At 34.9% G+C, this 21,135-nt stretch overlaps 1 protein-coding gene across 11 annotated transcripts in view; it reads right to left on the bottom strand.

The window, feature by feature from the left end:
* The window catches only part of LOC127072145 (general transcriptional corepressor trfA), a 230,038-nt gene that overhangs the window by 49,429 nt on the left and 159,474 nt on the right, over window positions 1-21,135 (bottom strand). The gene's annotated exons all lie outside the window — the stretch shown is intronic.

The raw sequence follows: 21,135 nt of genomic DNA, 5'->3' as shown, positions 1-21,135 counted from the left end.
CCGTGTAATCGAACGATACCAATCTTATGAACAAGAATCTCGCTGGTTCTTGTTCAAAGTGGAAGATGCACCCGAGAGAGGATTATCTCCTTCTTCGCTCATCTTTCAACTCCGCCCACCCTAGTCCATCTTAACCCACCCGAACCATTTGTGAAATTGCTGGCGATGTACGTATATCAATGTTAAACCAATGTTACGAAGTATGTTACGTTTCTCTGGGTGTGTGTATAAATTTAATAAAAATTTAATATAAATATGATATATGTATATATATATATAAATATATAAATATTGTTATATAAATTAAATTATACATGTATATTAAATATATTATACTATTATATTACAAATTATATTCGATTAAATTATATTATATATATATATATAAATATTATAATATATAATATATAAATATAATATATATATATTTTTGTTCGTGAAAGGATTTTGATCGAGAGTTTTTTCTTTATCTTTTTTTCTTTTTTTTATTTCTTCTCGTACGAAAGGGATATCGGCTCTTCAACGATTTAATCTCTCGAAGATGCTGATGGGGGAGGTAAAACACTGCAGAGAGGAGGGTAGAGATACACTGTAAAGGATAGGGGTGAAGAGTGGGAGGGAGACAAAAAATTATTGTTCGATCCTTATGTCCAAAAGAAAAGTTTTTCACTGATAAGAATGATTTAGTCGTTTCGGGTTAAGATATTTTCATTTGTATCTTGATCCTCGTTAGCATCCACGTTATTTGGATCGGGTGTCCATCTATTTTCTTTTGGGATTGAGAAATTATTGATATATCTTTTGAATTTTGACAGCATAATTATCCTGACCATATACAAAAATAATATATAGATACAAAAACAAAGTGAAATTAATATTAAAACATCTTACACCGTCATGGGAACTAATAATTCCATTATTATTATCCTCTATATTAAAAGAAAAAAATAATAAATAAATAAACAAATAAACGAAGAAAACCAATTCAAAAAAAAAAAAGAAAAAACAGTTCACAAAAACTTACAAAAAAAATATTGTAAAAAAATCCGAAACGTGAATCCCAAATAATGATGTTGAGGTTGGTACCGATGGTACCAAATCAAAGTGTATAAGTAAACCGAGAGATCATTTTTCAGTTTGCAAAATACCTTCCGTTCCACAAGGATTATGACATTATCGAGAATAATCGATGGTACTAAGGGGGACAATTTTGGGGTGGCTTGCTGCCGACGGTCGGCGTTCTGCCTTTTCTGAGGATCTTGATTTATCGAAGAAAGTGTTAAGGGTATACCTCGGTAACACGTACATACACATATACAGAGAGATACTCGTACATATAGATACATATACGCGTACTTTGGTATTCCCTTACCTTCTCGTTCTTCTTCTTTTTCTTTTTTTTTTTTGGGTAGAATGTATAGGAGAACGTTTGTGCTTGGAGAACGTTTTGTACTGGGAAGATTTCGTAAAATGATGTATGATCGTTCGAGCGTTCAACGAGACAAGCCAAACTGGAAGAAGAGTAGATGGTGGAGGGGGTAAGGATGAGGTGAAAGGTGGGGGTGGAAAGGAGAAGACGAGATGGGATGAGGTATCAAAGAAAAAAGAAAAAAAATTAATTTTTATGAAGAAGAAAAAAAAAGAGAAAAAAGAAGACGAATTTTTGTTGAAAACGAATCTCATTTTTCTATGATTTTGTTGTCATTGTCTGATCTTTTTTTCTTTTCTTTTCTTTTCTTTTCTTTTTTTTTTTTTTTTTTTAAAAAAGAGGTAACATTTTTTTTTAAAGAAATGATAGAGATAATTAGAGGGTATTTAATGTAAGTATCTTTGAGATTAGAACAGGTCTCTTCTTAATTTTGTTTTTTTGTAAATAGTACTTGTAAATCATTCTCTAGCATCATATATACTTTCAACGATCAACTAGTTTCATCTGTACTTCCCTCTTATCCTTCGTTACTCCCACGTTAAGTCGGAGAGTTACGTTCTGGTTTACTCTACCGGCGAAATAGACTATAGAAACGATCTATAAAACCTCGACGTAACTATACATACATACATACATACAAATATATATATATATATATATATATATATATATATACATGTACATAAATGTTTGAAACGTATATGCTGGGCTCGTAAAAGTCGTGAAACGAATGATCCTTAAGAGAATTACTATGACGATCTTCAGGTGAATATATTATGTATCAAGTACATGTACACACCCACCCATCCACCCACCCACCCACACACACATACATACATAGAGCGATAGAACAAAACGATTTTATTATCGTCATGAACGGTATTGAGAAAATCATTTGTTTAGCTTTAGAAGACTATAGAACCCTGTTGAATGTATTATATAAGTTACATATGTATATATGTATATATATACTATATATAGTAAATATAATACTATGTATATCCCATTTATCTACACTCGTAAATGTCCAGACCATTCATCTTTACATATATTTATTATTTTCTATTTATTGGAAAAGGGGTTATCGAAGTATCTAGTCTAGAAACTTTCTACGGTACTTTCGACGTTTATTCTCATTAAATCTTTTAAAACCCGAAGTGTCTGTCCGTCTGTCTATCAGTCAGTTCAGTCAGTCAGTTCAGTTCAGTTCAGTACAGTTCAGTTCAGTTATCTCGAAGCAACTCGTATAACTCGGGCTCGGTATTTACATATATATATATACAATACATACATGTAATATATTTGAATCCGTTAAGAAACGAAGAGAGAAGGTGTTTTATAACCGTACGTACTTTTACGTTACTTGGACTGAAGATATATAATCATTGTATCTATGTTTTGAAGGGGGGCGGGGTACTGGAACGTTGTTGGGGGCGTGCGGGATACACCTATTCAATTCTGATGACATCTTTTTTAATATAACCCACCGAAACTTTCAACTAAATTATACCATTATACCAATTATCATCTACAACCCAAACAAACAGATACATCATCATTATGATCGATCGACAAGATTAAACGAAGATTATTCATGATCTTTATCGAAACATTGAATGTATAATCAACGACAGAGTAAACGTGAGATAGAAAATATTTCTAAGTGGACTTTCCTTCCAAAAATTTTCCACACGATCGATCCAAAAATTTTATACTAAAAGGCAATATAGTTTTGCGATCTCTAAGAAAACAAGAATAAAAGGAAAACAAAATTCGTTCGAATAGGGGTGTCGAGAAAACAATGATTTATCGATTTTTTGTTAACGATCCGAATACTTTTAGAATCTCTAAGTCAGCCCTCACCTAAAAACTTTATCAAAAGTTATCCAACGTTGATTCATTATCGATAGGATAGATCAAATCAAACGGTGTGTGTTAAGTGAACTACATGACAAGTTCCTTTATGTCTTTCTCTCTTATAATGGACTTTTATCGAACAAATAAAATAGATATCTCTAAAGAGATATTTAAGAATAATAGAACAACTATCGGTTGTTACAATGAAATCTCATGGATCAAAGAGTACGAAAGAAAATTAAAACCCATGAACAGATGCTATCCGCGATACTACCCGCAGATGGGGTATTCGTCAAATGTAACGTGATATAGAGAGTTCCCTGATATTTTTTCATGGTTATGTGTCCCATAAGAGAGGGATATGGGAAGTTATGTTAACCGCAGAGACAATGAGTACGGTCCTGCAATCTAACTTGCCTTACCTTGCTCTTTTTCATGGATTTTTCAAGAGACCAGCGACAAAAAAAGAAAAAAGAAAGAAAGAAAAAGAGAGAAAGAGAGAGAGAGAGAGAGAGAGAGAGAGAGAGAGAGAAAGAGAGAGAGAACAAAAAAATCAATACACACACACACACACACATACACATATATGTATATAGTCGGAGTAGAATTGGTTGGTTGCTTAATGGGGCCTGGTAATCCTTAAATGGGTCCTAAAACGACCTCGAATAACAGCGGCCTCGTTTTACGGATATCAGCTTTCCGTGATTTCTAAGGTATTCTTTTCATTTTTCTTTCTTCTTTTTTATTCTTTTTTCTGATGTTTATCTGCTAACTGCTGGCGAATTCTATGAGCTATACAAAGAGAAAGAGAGAGAGAGAGAGAGAGAGAGAGAGAGAAAAAGAGAGAGGATGCTGGTTAGCGTAAAAGGACTATTACTACCGATCCTTTTTTGTAATTCGGGGGATCGACAGATGCTACAGCAAAGTAGTAGTAGTAGTAGTAGTAGTAGTAGTAGCATTACTAGTAGTAGTAGTCTTCCTCTATCTCTTCCTTATCCTCTTTCCACCATTGCTATAGCTGTTATTGCTACTGCTCTGCTGTTCTGCTCTTTCCGCAGACCGAGAATCCTAATGGATTCGCACGATTATCCAGGCAAGAAAAAAAAACATCATAACCATTCGAGCGGATTGGGAGGGGAGGACTACTACTAAGGGTGGGGAAGGAGGGAGGGAGGAAACAAAATGGAGGTTCGCGTGTGCGTCAGCCGGTCTGTGATTTCCTGTGGTCTAACAGTTTTCTGCGGTCTCTATACGTTTTCCCTATTTTATCAGAACGCTTTTTATCTCTCTCTCTCTCTCTCTCTCTCTCTTTCTCTCTCTTTCTCTTTGACTCAAACATATACATATTCGTATTCGATATATACGCATATGTAAGTACAAATGCATTTGTGTGTACATGTGCGAGCTAGAACTGTTTTATTATTTGAAGAACGTTGTATATCGGCGTAATTTGCAATACGCATATTTTACTGCTATCATATTCTTCAGATTCGACGGTCAATCGTTATTGGGATTGTAGTAAAGATTGTTGAGAGGGGAAGGGGGAGAGATAGAGAGACGGAAATAGATTTTCTAGGAATTTTTCTCGATGCGGAATCGTGATATTGCTTTTTCTATGTCTGTCTGTCTGTGTGTGTGTATTTATGTGTGTGTGTATTTATGTGGACGCATGTGCGTTGTACGCGCGATTTTTTTCTTTTTTTACGTCGAATTATGTTGCGTTAAAGAAGCAAAATAAAAAAGAAACAAAATGGAAAACGAAGATCGAAAGAAAACGACAAAAGGAAAGAGAAAAGAGGATTACGATTGTTCCGTGTAAAAATTAGATTTTTTTTTTTTTCTTTTATACGAGCAACGAATTGTTTTTCTTTTCTTTGTTTTTTTTTTTTTTTTACTTATATTTACTCTTTTACAGTTTTATTTCATGGGTTCAATGATATTTCTATTTAAGTTTCTTCCGAACTCTTTCAGGCTTTTGCTGTTAGATTTTTACTGTTTCTTTTTTTCTTTCGTCTTTTTCCTTTTTTAATCTGGCAAGAAAAAAGAAGGAGTAAACATTCTCAAACGATTGAAGAACTTTCGAATCCAATCTGGGTTTTATCGTTCCGTGTGCGATCATTCTTGCACGCGATTTTTTCGTAACCAATTTTCTCACGAACACTTTCGTTCTTTTCATTTCATTTCTTTTTCTTTTCTTAATCTCGTTTTGTTTTTTAAAATCAAAGAAAGAAAAGGACGAGATTTTTTTTTTTCTTAACTACTCTAGCATATCTTATTTATTTTATTATTTATAGGAAAAAAAAAAGGACAAAAAATATTTTCTCATTATCCTGTTCACTCAAAAAAAAAAAAGAAAAAGAAAAAGAAAAGAAGAATAAATTAAATTAATCAAAAATAATAATATCATAATGAAATTAATTGACATTAAATACTTCCTATATAATGTATAAATGTATTATACATAAAAAAAAATTGTTATAATATACATAATTTCAATTATATAATAATTGAAATCGTATATTGATTGTGATTTAAATCTACTATTACATATTACGTATACACACACACAATATATATATATATGTAGGTATATACATAAATACATAGACATACACATACACATACACACACATATATATACATATCATACATAAATATATACACATACACACACACATATATGTGCACATGTATGTATATATGCTATATTAAAAAGAAACAAAAAAAAAAAAAGAGAGAAAAGGAGGAAAAAGAAAAGAAAAAAATTAACTAAACGATAACGTTATATTGAAGAGCGCGCTCTCTGCTTGACATTAAGTTCAGTCCGCGGCAGATATCGAGACTCGAAATTACGGTCAGCCTGATAAGGAATGCAATTGAGTAGAATCTTTCTGTCGTTTCGTAAACGACAGAAACTGGCTTCATTGAAGTCAACTAGCGAATGAACGAACGAAACTAAACTATACTAAACTAAACTACATTAAAAACGAGGCCAACGAAATATACTTATAGGTGGGTGGTTGACTTTGCTTGGTGTTATTTGAGTAATGTGAGAAGGAAGAATGAAGAAAGCAAGAAGATAAAAAAAGGGTGGAAAGAAAAATAAGAAGAAAAAAAAAATGGACAACAAAAGAGTAAAGAGAACAATAGCATCATAATTATCATAGTACCATGGTTATCTGATTGAACACACAAATCCCACGTATTCTTCATTTATTTTCACGCCCACTCTTTCAAATAGAAAGAGAGAACACGTGATCATATAATATGTATACAAGTGTATTTGTGTATGTCTATGAGTATAACTTCAATGGGAAGTCAATGAATTCGAACAACATAATCGTTCGAAAATAGACGAATAATAATACAAATGTGTATTTTAACGTTGGTGAGTTTTGTAAGATCGTGCGTATCGTATATCACTTGTAACAATTTTACTTTTATTTTTATTTTTTTTTCTTTCAAATTTAAAAGTGAGAAAGAAGAGAAAAATAATAAATATTACAAGGCTACGAAGTCTATGAGAAAGGTGTTATTGATTTTTTTTTGATTTATTTCTGTTCTTTTTTTTTTTGATTTTTTGTATGAAAAGAAAATTTTGGGTTGCATTTCGGAATATTTAAACCACTCTGTATATGTATATATATATATAAATATATAGTACATACTGTACTATGTATTATATAGGTACTACATATGTATATATACGTATGATATATAATATATATCAAAGCTAAATAATACTATAATAGTAATTAAAAATTTAACTATTACATAGAAAGAAAAGAGCGATCATTGACATCGCGCACACGCTTAGATTTGTTTTTGTGTTGGTTTAATGATGATAACGTTTTATATTTCTGTATGTGCGTATGTGTATGTGTATTATAGTATCTAACTATGAATATTTTACATACGTATATACGTACACACACACACACACACACACGTGCACACATGCATACACACGTGATATCTTAAAGAAGGACTTTGAGCAATTTCTCTAAATAGAAATGATACAGGGCAATTTCTCTAAATAGAAATGATAGTGGGCCGAATACTATAATTAACCTGAAGGTTAATCAAAAAAAAAAAGAATTATTTTTACTGTTAGTTAAAAAAAAAAAAAATGGGAAAAAAAATTAATTACAAATTTGACTGTAAACTGTTATAAAAAATAAATTATAAATAAAACGGAATGATATATAATTGATATGTTAATTGAAAAAAAAAAGAAAAAAACAAATTGATGGCAAATTGATTGCAACAAAAACTAAATTACAAACCCTGTCCGATTATGAATGAAATTAATTCGTGTCACGACAATTTGATTGCAAAAAAAGAAAAAAAAAAAAAAAAAGAAAAGAAAGAGAAAAGAAAAGCAATTTTTATTACACTAATTAAATTATAAATCAAATGAAAGATTCCGTTAAATAACAAATAAAAAATCTCTTTCGATCGTAACAACAAAACGTTGTTTTACAACCCTTCCCTTTAATAAACGAATCGCATAATAATAGATCGTTCAAATCACTCGAGAAATGTCAAACCTCCTAACCAACTTACTTCGTCAAAATCAAAATGAATACTTTATCGTTTGAGAATATCAACGAAATATATTTTTTTCTTGGCTCATCCCTTCCTCCCTCACCTATATCTACCCTCATTTATAAATTTTACGAGAGGGTGTTTCGAAAAAACAAAAATATATATATCCCAAAAACTAACAGGACAGCAGAGTTCTTTACCCGGACCTTACGTACGTTGGACGACACCAGTATTTTTGATCGGGATAAGTCAGTAAAGGTTATCTGGACCCTCCCCTCTTTCCCTCATCCTCTTCATCACTCTCTTTCCCTCTCTTTTCCCCTCCTACCCTCCCACTCTCTCTTCCTATACTTCTTTTTTATTTTCACTTCTTTAACTACTGCGTAGGTGTAGATGTCTTACTTGTTCCTTTTGAAGGATAAGGAGGATGAGAAGGAGAGAGAAAGAGAGAGAGAGAGAGAGAGAGAGAGAGAGAAGGTTAACGCGCACATTATGTCAATGGAGAACAGGGCCGAATTTATCGGTCAGGGCCCTCGGGATAGAAGAAGATACGTTTTTTTGGTAGAGTATGTAAATTGAAAAGTGGCCTGGCTGGCCTATGGGAAGCTAAAAAGAGAAAGAAAGAAAGAAAGAAAGAAAGAAAGAAAGAAAGAGAGACAGAGATAGAAAAAGAGAGAATGAGAAAGGGATAAAAGGGGCAAAGGAAGCCGTTTGTTTAGTCGCCTGCATATAGGGGTGGAGTTAGAAACGACTTAATCTTGATAATTAATGCCTTCTACGTGACTCCAATGATTGGTTAGGATACTTAATTATTTATTTTTCATATTATAGGCCCATAGTCTTTCTCTGTCTCTCTTATTCACTCATTCATTCGCTCACTCACTCAAGGGGGGTCTACTATCTCTCTCTCTCTCTCTCTCTCTGTCTCTCTGTCTCTCTGTCTCTCTTTCTCTCTTTGAATTTCTTAACATAAGATGACTGCTCCGTTGATAGCTCGATAGATCCGAAGTGACGATGCAAGATATCCATATATTGATTTTTTTTCTCTTTCTTTTCTTCCCTTTTATTCTTTTTTTTTATCTTTTTATCTTTTTTTCTTCAAAAACCCTTTGAGGGGTCTGTCATTCATCAACGATGAGACATTATCTAAGAGAGATTGATAACTATCTTTGATAAAAGTCGATACACACATACACACTATATACACTAGCACCTAGATGCATAGAGAGAGAGAGAGAGAGAGAGAGAGAGAGAAATTTGTAACGACGACGATGACGATGATGATGTGTATCGTTTCGGATCTCTACGGACGTGGCACCGTTTAACACGCGAGCCAGAGCCGCCGAAAAGAAAGTGAAACCAGTTTTCTGGCGTACATATGCATGTATATTCACACACAAAAACAGAAAGAGAAAGATACAGATACAGGACAGACACAGAAAGAGTGAGTGAGTCTCTCATCATCATCATCATCATCATCATCATCATCATCTCACGTTAACCGTTCAACGTTGAAACAGTCGTGCCACGAGACGTTGTTGTTCGCTCTCTGAAACCTCTTCCTTTTCTCTCTCTCTTTTTTTTTTCTTTTTTGAGGGATAGAGTGGGGAGGATATTTTACTGCAAAAGGTTTCAGGCCGCGGCCCAGTTTCTCTTCACAGAGAACGACGATGATCACACTCACATGTCAGTATATTCGCTAAACCCCCCTACCCCACTTGTCCCCACCTAGCCAACAGTCAAGTCCTGCTCAACCCAACACACGACTTCTTCTTCTTCTTCTTCTTCTTCTTCTTCTTCTTTTCCTCTCTTCTTCCTTCGACCAAACAACCATCCCTCACCCATCGTAGTCATCTCGTCCGTATCGTCCGAGTATAACTCGATATATTTTTAGCGATGAGAGAGAGAGAGAAAATTGTCGGGAGATGACGTGAAAATGATGATTGGATCGACGAAGTCCAATCGCTTTTACGTCATGCCGGGCGTGCCAAAACATTCCTACGCGAAGTTTATCAGTAAACGTTTTGACCTGAATAAACGCAACAATCTCTAAGTTGATCTTCCAGAAACGTCAATAAATTTATCGATATATCTTAGATAGATGTATTAGTTTAGCAGACTTGTTGATTCAGTAGAGTTTTTTTTCTTCTTTTTCTTCTTCTACTTCTTTTCTTTTCTCTCTTTCTCTTTCAGGTATTACTTTTAGTTGACACTCTGTTACTTCGATTTTCTAAATAGTCAGAAGTCTGGAGAAACTTAAAATTGTATTTTCAGATTTGGATTAACAGTTTAGTAATCGATGGTTCTGGATAATACTTTTTTCTCGTTTTTGAGTAAACTTGCTTTGGTTCATTTTACCAAAGCTAGAATTTAAAAAGAAAAGCAAAAAAAGGAAAAACAAGAATTGGCTTAACGAGTGTAGGATAAGAGTAATCGAATCGAAAAAATTAAAATCGCAGATTTGAAGATACCCGAGCGAACTTCGGAACTATTTGGATATCACCCAGTATGAAAGAGAGAGAAGATTAATCGACTTTGAAAAAAATCACTTAAAGATTTTCTGTTAAATCCCTATCCAATTCATCTAGGGAATTCATTGTTTACCATACCTAAAGATTTTGTATCCTATCTAGGGATTCATATCATCCAAAAAAAAAAAAAAAAAGAAAAAGAAAATTAGAAACAAGAAACAAGAAACAATATTAGCTTGCTAGACGTTCTAAAATTCCATCCTAGAAGACACCCATCCCAACCCTTGAACATTCATGCACGTTTAACATACTTACTAACCTATGTATTACAACTAACCGGACTAGTAGTCTCGAGCTAACGGGAGTTAAATTATTCGCGGAATATTCGTGTTCTAGGGATTCCAATTATATCCTTGGCTGAGGATTGAGTTCAGGAAGATCGACAAGGTCGCGCGAGTCGAATAGATTCGATAGACATCCTTCTTGAGCAACATTGTCTGACCTGGAATCTCTCCTAGCAAAGGAAGCAATGAACTTTCGCGAAGTAAAAGCTATTGCTAGATGGTACTGGTGCTACTGTTAACTACTGTTGTTGGTGATGTTCTCGGTGGTTGTGATGGTGGTGATGATGGTGGTTGTACGAATGTTTCTCAGGTAGTAGTATAGTCATGGCAGAAGTCCCGACTGTTACTCGTTTGTCTTTCGACTCCGCAAGCGGAGACGCGGAGACCAAAGCTTATATTTAGTTCGTATCTATTTTCGTTAGTACCGGTTAGGACCATTACCACTTCCAATGAGGTTTTCTTATAGATAAAGCTAGTCGATGAATATATACACTCTCTCTCTCTTTCTCACTCTCTGATTAATTCAGATTAATCGATTCGACAGATCATCATCGATAAATGTTGATCGATGGATTCTAATCGATGGATCACGATCTATAGATCACGATCAATAGATCACGATCTATGGATCATGATCTATACCGATCGTTGAGAACAAACGACGACGAAACTGTCCTTCTAAGGGACATGACACGTTCTAAAATTACACCGAACTTATTGTTTTTCATTTTAGTCGCTCCTCCCTTCTTACGAATAAATCATCGTAATCCGACTGCTGTTGTTGACGTCGGTTCTCGTTAGATCGTTTTATAAATGTTATGAAATAAAGAGAACGGAGAGAGAAACAGAGACAGGGCTACAGAAAAATTATATAAATGGACTCTTTCAATTTATTACTTCGCGCGGCTTGCTCTCGCGGCTTGGTTCGTGAACGTTAAGCGCGGGACATTTGCCCGTCTCAATTAACATTAGTTAGCATCCGACTAATGCGGAAATTGCGCGCTCTCAGAGACATTAAGTGGTATAAACGGCCGTTAACGTTTGCCACGACATTTGCTTTTTATAAAAGGTGGGGGAGGGGAGAGACAGGGGAGCTAACTGTTAGAGGAGTGCAAGAAAGAGAATGAAAGGATGCTGTAGGGTTGGGGGACTGGGTTGAGAGGAGATGGGTGAGAGTTAGAAAGAAGAAATCTCTTCTCTGAAGAAATTATTCTTACCACGAAAGAACTAAGGGTGGAAGAAAGATGTTCGTACGTACTCGAAATGATTCTTATCCAATTGGATAAACGTTCTGTTCTATTCTCGATGATTTCTATCCTCTTCTGACAAATTCAAATACGATTATATCGTTACGAAATTTTGTTGTCGCGAATTGGTTTCTTTTTAATCATGTTTTTTTTTTTTTTGTTTTGTTTTATTATCGATTTATTCAGAGAAATGAAACTCGACGAATTCGTTAAGAAGGGTGTTCAACGTATGTAATAATATGAGATAATGATATTTATTTGTCTGCTTTTTATTAGAAATGTTACGGCTAACTGTGTGTGTGTTGTTCGAAGTTTTGAGGGACTCTATAAAATAGAAAAAAAAAAAAAAGAAATCAAACAACAGAAGAAAGTAAAACTCATGATTTGATGAGGAGACAAGCAAAGTTTCCCTTATAAATTTTTTCATCAACAAAAAATATGAGTAACAATTAGAATTAGATCACGATTTAATCCGAGGATTAGAGCAATGAAGAAAAAGACTGAAATAAGAAAAGAAATCAAACAATGAGTGGTTACGACGATCATTGTAAAACTTTCTCTAACTATTCCGCGTTCAGAAAAAAATACAAAAAAAAAAAAGAAAGAAAGAAAAGAAAAAGGAAAAAAAAAAATATCTGCGACTTAACGATTAACCCAAGAGTCATACGCGTGCACGTGCAAAGAGTCGTGACCGGTCAACAATGCGGTAATAATTGAAACAGTTATCATAAAATCGTGAAACGGATTTATAAGATGCATCGTTAATGAAAATCTTGGAAGGAATTATTCGTAGGGGTAATGAATTTTTCGAATAAATGAATTGAATGCTCGAATGATAATTTGAAATAGATTGGACAGAGAATGAAAAAAAAAAGAAAAAAAAAAGAAAGAAAGAGAAGGAAAAAGAGAGAAAGAAAGATGAAGGGTTAGAACGTCAGAGGGTTAAAATACAATCCGGTATATAATGGCAGATCTTAGTGAATCATAGGTTGGTTCGCTCTATCAGGTAGTAATAGTTATCTATCGGACATATTTATCGCTCTATTAGCTGGTAGAGAAAAGCAACAGTGTGAGGGGTTTGTGGAGGGGATTTGTGGGGGGAGGGACACATCTGAGGGCTTACACATAGAAATGGTAGGTAGGTAGATATACATATATATATATACATATATATGTATGCATGTATGTATAATATATATGTGTATATATCGATAGAAGTAAAGGACGATTGAGAGGAACGCGAGAGAGAGAGAGAGAGAGAGAGATAGAGAGATAGAGATAGAAAGAGAGAGAGAGAGACATATACACGGAAATAAGCTAAAAGAGATTAAAGTACGAGAGAGAGGCGAGAGAGAATAGATAGAAATTCAAACGGTCGGATAGATAGATAGACCGTTGGAATTACGTTTCTAGGCGAGCATAGAACAGATAAGAGATTATCCCGTACGTTGTTGTTGGGTTAACTCGCGTCTCGGTGTTACTTTGTTCGGTTAAAACCAGTGTTTCCCAACACGTTCGGTATCCATCTCGAAAGGGGATTGTTCATCGATTCATTCGAATTTTTTGGGTTGATAGGTTCAAATGGGATGGATGAACAAGTGGATTAGAAAACCATGTCGAGTTCGTCGTATTATCGTACTAATGATACGTACAGTCAAACAAATCACTTATTGTGGTTTAGAAGATTAATTCGAATCTCTTGAAACTGTGATTTATTGAAGAGGATAAGCAGAACTTGCTTTGAGTCTTACATCGTGTCGATGGAGTATACGAAATCTTTGAGGACAGAGACACTGTATCGTAGGAATATTATTTTTAAAAATGTCAAGATAATTATATAATTAAACAAACAAAATTTAATATAATGTAATAAATAAGTATAAGTAAATAAACAATGAAAAAAAGAAAGAAAAAAGAAAGAAAGAAAAAAGGTTGGGAAACACTGTATTATCCTAAGTTTACCATTCCGAAATCGGTCTCATTATTATCGAAGATTTAAGTCTTCCTACATCAAGAAACGTTTGCGGATATAATACTGCACTCTAGTACATATATATATATATATATATATATATATATATATATATATGTATGTATGTATGTATATATGTATATGTATGTATACATTTTTCTTTTTCTTTTTTCAAGAGTTAGAAGCTATCGGTTTCTTATTCTCCCTACTATCTCTATCTTACTCGTTTCCTTCCACCTACGATGAAATTCCAAGACAGCAGCATGACACGCAAAAGGCAAGCCGCACTAATTGGGTTACACCGTTTAGCCTGACCGCGTTTTGTTATACGAGGAAGAAGTGGATGAATAAGAGGGCCAGCTCACTCCTCACCTAGCCATCTCCTTGGTATCACCCTTTTTGGAATTTCAAATGGAGCAGCAGCCCCCCATTTTCGATTTGGCTCTGAACAGGATCGGTTCTGTTCTCTTCTATTGTTTCGAAAGTTAAAGAGATGCTGCCCACAGAATCCATTGGTGGATAAGAGAGTCCAGACCAACCAACCAACCAACCAACCAACTAACCGGCTTCTCTCTCTCTCTCTCTCTCTCTCTCTTTCTCTATCTATATCTTTCTTTTTCTCTTTCTCTTTCTCTGTCTTTCGTCTCGACGACTTCGAAGGATTCATGAATTCGTGTGGTGCAGGTTATAAATAATTCATAGGCGCCATGAATTATATCGAATTCTCGTTTAAGATCTTCTCTCTCTCTCTTTCTCTTTCTCTTTATCTATCTCTTTCTCTCTGTGTCTTTCTGTCTCCGTTCTCATCCTGTTGTAGTCGCTTGTGTTTCTCATGCCGCTACGTGACACGTACCACTATTTCCGAAGAGCGTTGTTCGATCGCGCGATCCGACATTTGTTAAACTCACCTAGATTCTCGCCCTTTCATGAGAGAGAACAGAAAGAGAGAGAGAGAGAGAGAAAGATAGAGAAAGACACTCATCGATATTATCCCATGGGGTGAGAGAGAACCTGCTCGCACTACAGGGAAACTTGTTCCTACGATCCCTCATTTTTTTTTCTTTTTTTCTTTCTTTCTTTCTTTCTCATTCACTTACTTTCTCTCTCTCTCTCTTTTTTTTCTCTTTGATCAACGAGTCAAGTTGGACCGTCTATGTTTTCCATCTTCTTCGTCTCTGACGATGACGACATTAATGACAATGACAATGACAAGATCGAACTTACCAACAACTCTCTTTCTCTCTCTCTCTCTTTCTCTCTCTCTTTCTATTTCTCTCTCTCTCTGTCTCTCGGAAAGAACGTTTTATAGTTTAGCCGAGTATGCTCATTGATCTATTACTACGATTGACAGTTTCCGTACGTATCAGGCATGCTCATATAACGGGTGTACACAAAATCATGTGACTACCAGTAAAAGTAAGCTTAGTTTCTTTTCAAAAAAAAAGAAATGGAAAGAAAAACAGGGAGAAGAGAGAAGATGAACGATTAATCGCAAATTAAACATTTGTTGCAATAATGTCCCTTGTTCTTTGTAAATAATCTTCATTCCTTTTTTTTTTTTTCTTTCATCGTTCCTCGATCGAAACATATACATTTACATATATATACATATATATATATATATACATATATATATGTATATATATATATATTTCGAGAAAAGATCGTAACGAGAATTATCAGCGTTCGTTGGTTCGACCCAATTGAGAACCGCAAATCAGTGTAATGCCATCAATCAAAACGCGTTATCATAATAAAAGACTAGAAATCAAGTTTCTTAACTCGTGTTTGGATTAATACTCGTAATTCTCATGATACGGTCATAGAATATTTTTTTTGCTAGTTTATAGTTAGGGTCAATCCTAGATTTTTAACACAGTATAAGTTGAAGTATAAGCTTTAATACGGATCGTAAAAAAAACTTGTTTGTTAGGGCTATACATAGATAATAGCCATGAAGCAAAGTATTGCGGATTAAACTGGACAATTCGTAATATCATCCTACGACTATTTCTCATAGGTCAGGAGGACATTTAGCACCCACCCTATATAATCTTTAATCCGCAACCGGCAAACTTCTTTATTAGGACTATTATAAAAACCAGGACACAAAGTTTCCCACGACTATGATAAACCATAAAGATAAACCATCAAAAGATTCCGTGATCTTCAACTAACTACGTACGTACGTACGTAAGTATATTGAAAAACAGATTCCTCTTTATAAATTAAATATCAATTTCCTAATTAAATTTTGCTTCGTCAAAACTACGAATTTTAAAATATTCTTAAAAATCAATCCAAGCTAAGTCAATTGATCAATAATTAATTTTCAACGATCGTTTCGTACAATCTTTGATCAACGTCGTCGAATTTGTTTATAATGTAAACACAATAAAAAATATTCTTAAAAATCATTCGAGGTTTGTCAATTAATTAAGAATTAATTTTCAATAATCACCACCCATTCCGTATAATCTTCGATTCGCATCGTCGAATTTGTTTATAATAAAAACAAGAAGAAACGGTTCATTCCCACGGTTACAAAGATGGCAAAAGATTCAATGATCATTCCAATTTAAACGATTCCACGATCGGCTCGATCTTCGAGTCTTCGAGCAGAAATAACGATGCTTAGTTGTAAACTAAATTTCGATTTCTGAAGATCGGTAAAAATAGGTAACGAATCGATAATGAGATCGAACGTATAACGAAACAAAAATTGCGAGTCGTTGGGACCATTAACGAGGGACGAAGGTAGAATTTGGGGTGGGTGAATAGGGGGAGGGGGTGGTAGGAGGGAGAAGGTAAAGGGAGGAGCAGGTGAGGGGTGAGAGGGATACCCTAAAGAGTTAAACGTGCTTAGCGTTCCAGCTAAAACGTTCCTGCGGCGTTCCTTCCGCGTCTGGGGATCCAGGCACCAGGCAAACTCGCAGACATTTGAATTTATTAGCGGTATATTTCGACCACCCAAGTAAAACAAGCCGTTCACGTAGCTGTAGCTGCTGTAGCTGGTGCTGGTGCTTCTTCACGAGGCCGAGTTTTCGAAGAGAGGTATGATGAGAGTGAGAAAGAGATAGAGATAGAGAAAGAGAAAGAGAAAGAGAAAGAGAGAAGAGAGGAAGAAGAAGAAGAAGAAGAAGAAGAAGAAGAAGAAGAAGAAGAAGAAAGCGTTCTATAGGTCAACTTAGAATAGAATCGAAGTCGAGCCGACGCGTTCCTCCGCGTTCCACTACCATCACCACACGTCTCCATCCTCTAACGGAGCACCGAATCTAATAGACGCATGCGTATTAACATCGTTGCTTCTTAACAAGTTTGACTAACAAGCATTAGATTAGACCTTTAGTATGTACAATGTAGATTGTATGGGATGAACAACTTTAATAAGAACGTGTATATATGTATATATAGTATATATATATATTTATGTATGTATATATGCATGTATATGCAAGTATACATATATATATATATATATGTATATATATATGCAGGAGTGTATTACTTAAGAATTATCAAGCGTGGGTAAGAGATGACAGGTCGAGAGGTCACGCTCGAGGAACTTGCTAGATGTCGGCTGCTTTAAATAGTACAAGTAATAGGAAGAGAGAGATAGATAGATAGATAGATAGATAGATAGAGATAGATAGAAAGAGAGAGAGAGAGAGAGAGAGAACGCATTAGGGCAGAGGAATGAATGGAGCCTCGAAGCGACAAGGTCAGCGAAAAGAAAAGTCAATGAGTGATCTGTCTGCCAAGCAACAACATCGGCTAAACATCATTGACTACCTCTCTACCGCACTGTAATTTTACCTGTGCAATAACAGTACGATCACTTATAACAGGTAGGGGGTCCACCGATCGTAGTAACTTATTCCCTATATGTTTGACCTATGCCGCACGTTCTAAAGAAGGAGGAACGTCGCCTAAGAAAGTCGAAGGAAAAAAGAGTCGAACGAAACAAAACGAAACAAAAATCCAAACAAAAAGCAAAACAAGATTCGTATCTTACTTAGACGCTATCGATCTCTCTTGAGTTAACGAGTTAACCCCTGCCAAGCGAGTTTTAAACATTTTTATCTCTACTACTAAATGATTTTCAATCTTTCGTCAAATGTACTTGATGAGGCGGCAGAGTAATGCTAGAGAAAGAGAGAGAGAGAGAGAGAAAAGAAAAACAAGAAATAAACAGAAACAAAAATGGACAAGTCAGAGAGAAGCGTATTTCCTTTATCTAATATGCTGATCGAGATCGATATTCTTTACCGATATCGATCGGTCTTGCCCCGGAGTCAACATAGGAGTTCAAGATATTACCATGGGGATGTGCCTGACGAGGGAGGTCAGAAAACAAAAACTTTAAGACAAGTCGTCCAGCAATGATGTAAATCCTTCGAAAGGATCGAGTTAGGAGAGCGATCGATCATGTACCTAACCTCGGACGACCCAACAGCTAACCCCAAGATCTCTTTGGGGTCGTAACCAACTTGTCTCTTCTTTCCTCTTTTTTCTTTTTTTTTTTCTTTTTCATCTTCATCTTCATCTTCATCTTCTTCTTCCTGATACACAGGACAAGTATATATACATATTTAAATATGATATAGGAATGAATGAGAAAGAGATAGATAGATAAATAGCTAGCTAGCTAGATAGATAGATAGCTAAATAGATAGATAGATAGATAGATAGATAGATAGATAGATAGATAGATAGATAAAGAAACGATCGAACGTCACACGTCGCGACGCGTCAGCTCGAACGTTCCGCAGACGGCCACCCAACGTGTCACCTTCCCCCCTGGCGGCCAACGAGTGAATCGAGCTAGCAAGTCGAACGAGTGAGCGAGCAAACGAGCGAAAGAGAGCGAGAGATAGAGATAGAGAGACAGAGAAAGAGAGAAAGAGAAAGAGGACCACCCTCTTCCCCCCTCCCTAAGCCTCTATCACCCCTCCTCGTCCCATTATAATACCCCAGTTGGCCTCCTCAGCTTCTTACATTCCATCGGGTTGTTATATAACGAAGCGTAACTAAGAAGTGCCGCTGTTTTAATGCCGACAACTTAGCTCGGTTCTCGTATACGATAAGCTGTATACAAATGTATACTGTTAGAAAAGGCCTACGTTTAGCATTTGCTGTTAATCGCAGCAGCCAGAGTTTAAACGATGAGTTAGGAGTAGGAGTAGATGGTGGAGTAGGAGGAGGAGGAGGAAGAGATGGAGAAGGAGGAACCTTTCTTATCAGCACTTTGCCCTCGAGCGTAGACTTTTCTTCTTCTTCTTCTTCCGGTTGGCCAGCCGCGGAACTATAAATAGCCCTTGCTATAAAACGCGTGCAGTGCGTACGTGCGTACATACACACGTACACACACACACACACATATACATATATATATTTATATTTATACAGGACAGATGTACGTATATAATACACATAAACATATATGCATTTATGTATACATATATGTTTGTACGTATGTATGTATGTACGTTCTCACTTTTTTTGTCTCCATATACTTATCTATCTATCTATCTATCTATCTATTTATCTAACTATTTATCTATCTATCTGTCCGTCTGTCTGTCTGTCAGTATATACGTATATCTGTTCTTCTTCTTTTTTTTCTTTTTTTTTTTCTCAACGATTTCTTCGAAGTTCTCGCGATCTTTGAACAGTACACTATAGCACAGTATACCACACCATAGTACAGCAGAGCGCATCATATCACAGCACAGCGAACGTTCGCCCGCTCGGTTATATTTGACGAAGGTTAATTATTTATGGGAAGATCGTAAAATTGTTAGACTGGACGACTTCGTAGAAAACATTAATTCGACATAGATACACATAGACAACGCGCCCATACTATCATCCATTATATACTTACACGTATGTATTTATATACGTACAGGGTGACTCAATTACTATTAACATTCCCGAGTACTTTTTCTTTATTTTAAATTTATTTCGTGTTAGTTCATTCTTTAAACTTTAATAATTATTTTCTTTATTCATTAATTAAATTTATTATTTAACGATGTTGTTCTTTGTTTTCGAGGGATGAGAGAAGGTTTAAAACAAATTAACAAAAGAAATAGAAACAAGAAGAATACAAATTTTTCATTACGAAGTATCGACAAGTTCTTTCGACTCTACATCTCTTTTTCTTTTCTTTTTTTTTTTTATCGAGTTCTCAAGGTCATCGATATTTTTTCCTTTCCTCTCTCTCTCTCTCTCTCTTTTCTTTTCTTTCTTTTTTTAGAATCTTACGACTTTTCATTTTTTATCTTTTCTTTCTTATTTCGTACGAAACAAAAAAAAAAGAAAATAAATAATATCACTAATAGAACGTCCAGAAAAATAATAGTTTTACTTAAACATTTTTAAGAAGGAAAAAAAAATGTCCTCCCATTCACGCGATTACAACGACAGTCGTATCTTCTTCTTCTTTTTCTTCTTCTTCTTTCTCTTATTTCCTCCTCTCTCTCATTTTCTTTTCTTTCGTTTTTCTTGATCGAAGTTAGAAAAAAAAAGAAAATATACGATGAAGAGAAAAAACGATTGCATAAGGTTAGATAAAGAGAAGGGGTGGGTTCAAGATGGATGATCATTTATTATTTATACATCATAATTTTTTTTTCTTTCTTTTTTTTTCTCTTTGTACACGAATCATACCAGTTATCACATCTTGTAAACCCATGTTTGTTACGATATAGTTACAACGACTCTCACCCTATATATATATACACACACATATATATATATATATATATACATATATCGTACATATATTTATAACGAATCCATAATCACTTACGAATGAACATTCCGAAGAAATGAAAAAGTAAAGCATAGTCTTCAATCGAAACACTAATTCATAATAATTCATCCAGCCGGATATATGTAATACATACATATCTTTTTCGTAGTAAAAACGATCAGATAACCTCTCTCTCCCCCTTCTCCCTTCATTCCTTACTATCGACCCCTTAGCTTCAATCTCTTTACTCCACCTACCCCTTCTTCTTCTATCATCACAATTTCCTTTATGGATGATGTCTGATCGCTGCGATACACTTCTGAGTATAGCTTTTCGATCGATTCGTGATAATGAAGATGAAGAAGAAGAAGAAGAAGATGAAGAAGAAGAAGATGAAGAAGAAAAAACGTAAAAAATTCGAAAAAAAGAGAGAAACAGGAGAAATAAAAAAAGTACAAAAATACAAAAAGGAAGAAAAGCTTGAAAATAAAAAAAAAAAGAGAAAGA

Source organism: Vespula vulgaris, chromosome 24 (assembly GCF_905475345.1).
Source record: "Vespula vulgaris chromosome 24, iyVesVulg1.1, whole genome shotgun sequence".
Lineage (NCBI taxonomy): Eukaryota > Metazoa > Arthropoda > Insecta > Hymenoptera > Vespidae > Vespula > Vespula vulgaris.
Note: the sequence above shows the minus strand (reverse complement) of the source record. Positions and strands in the feature narration are given on the sequence as shown.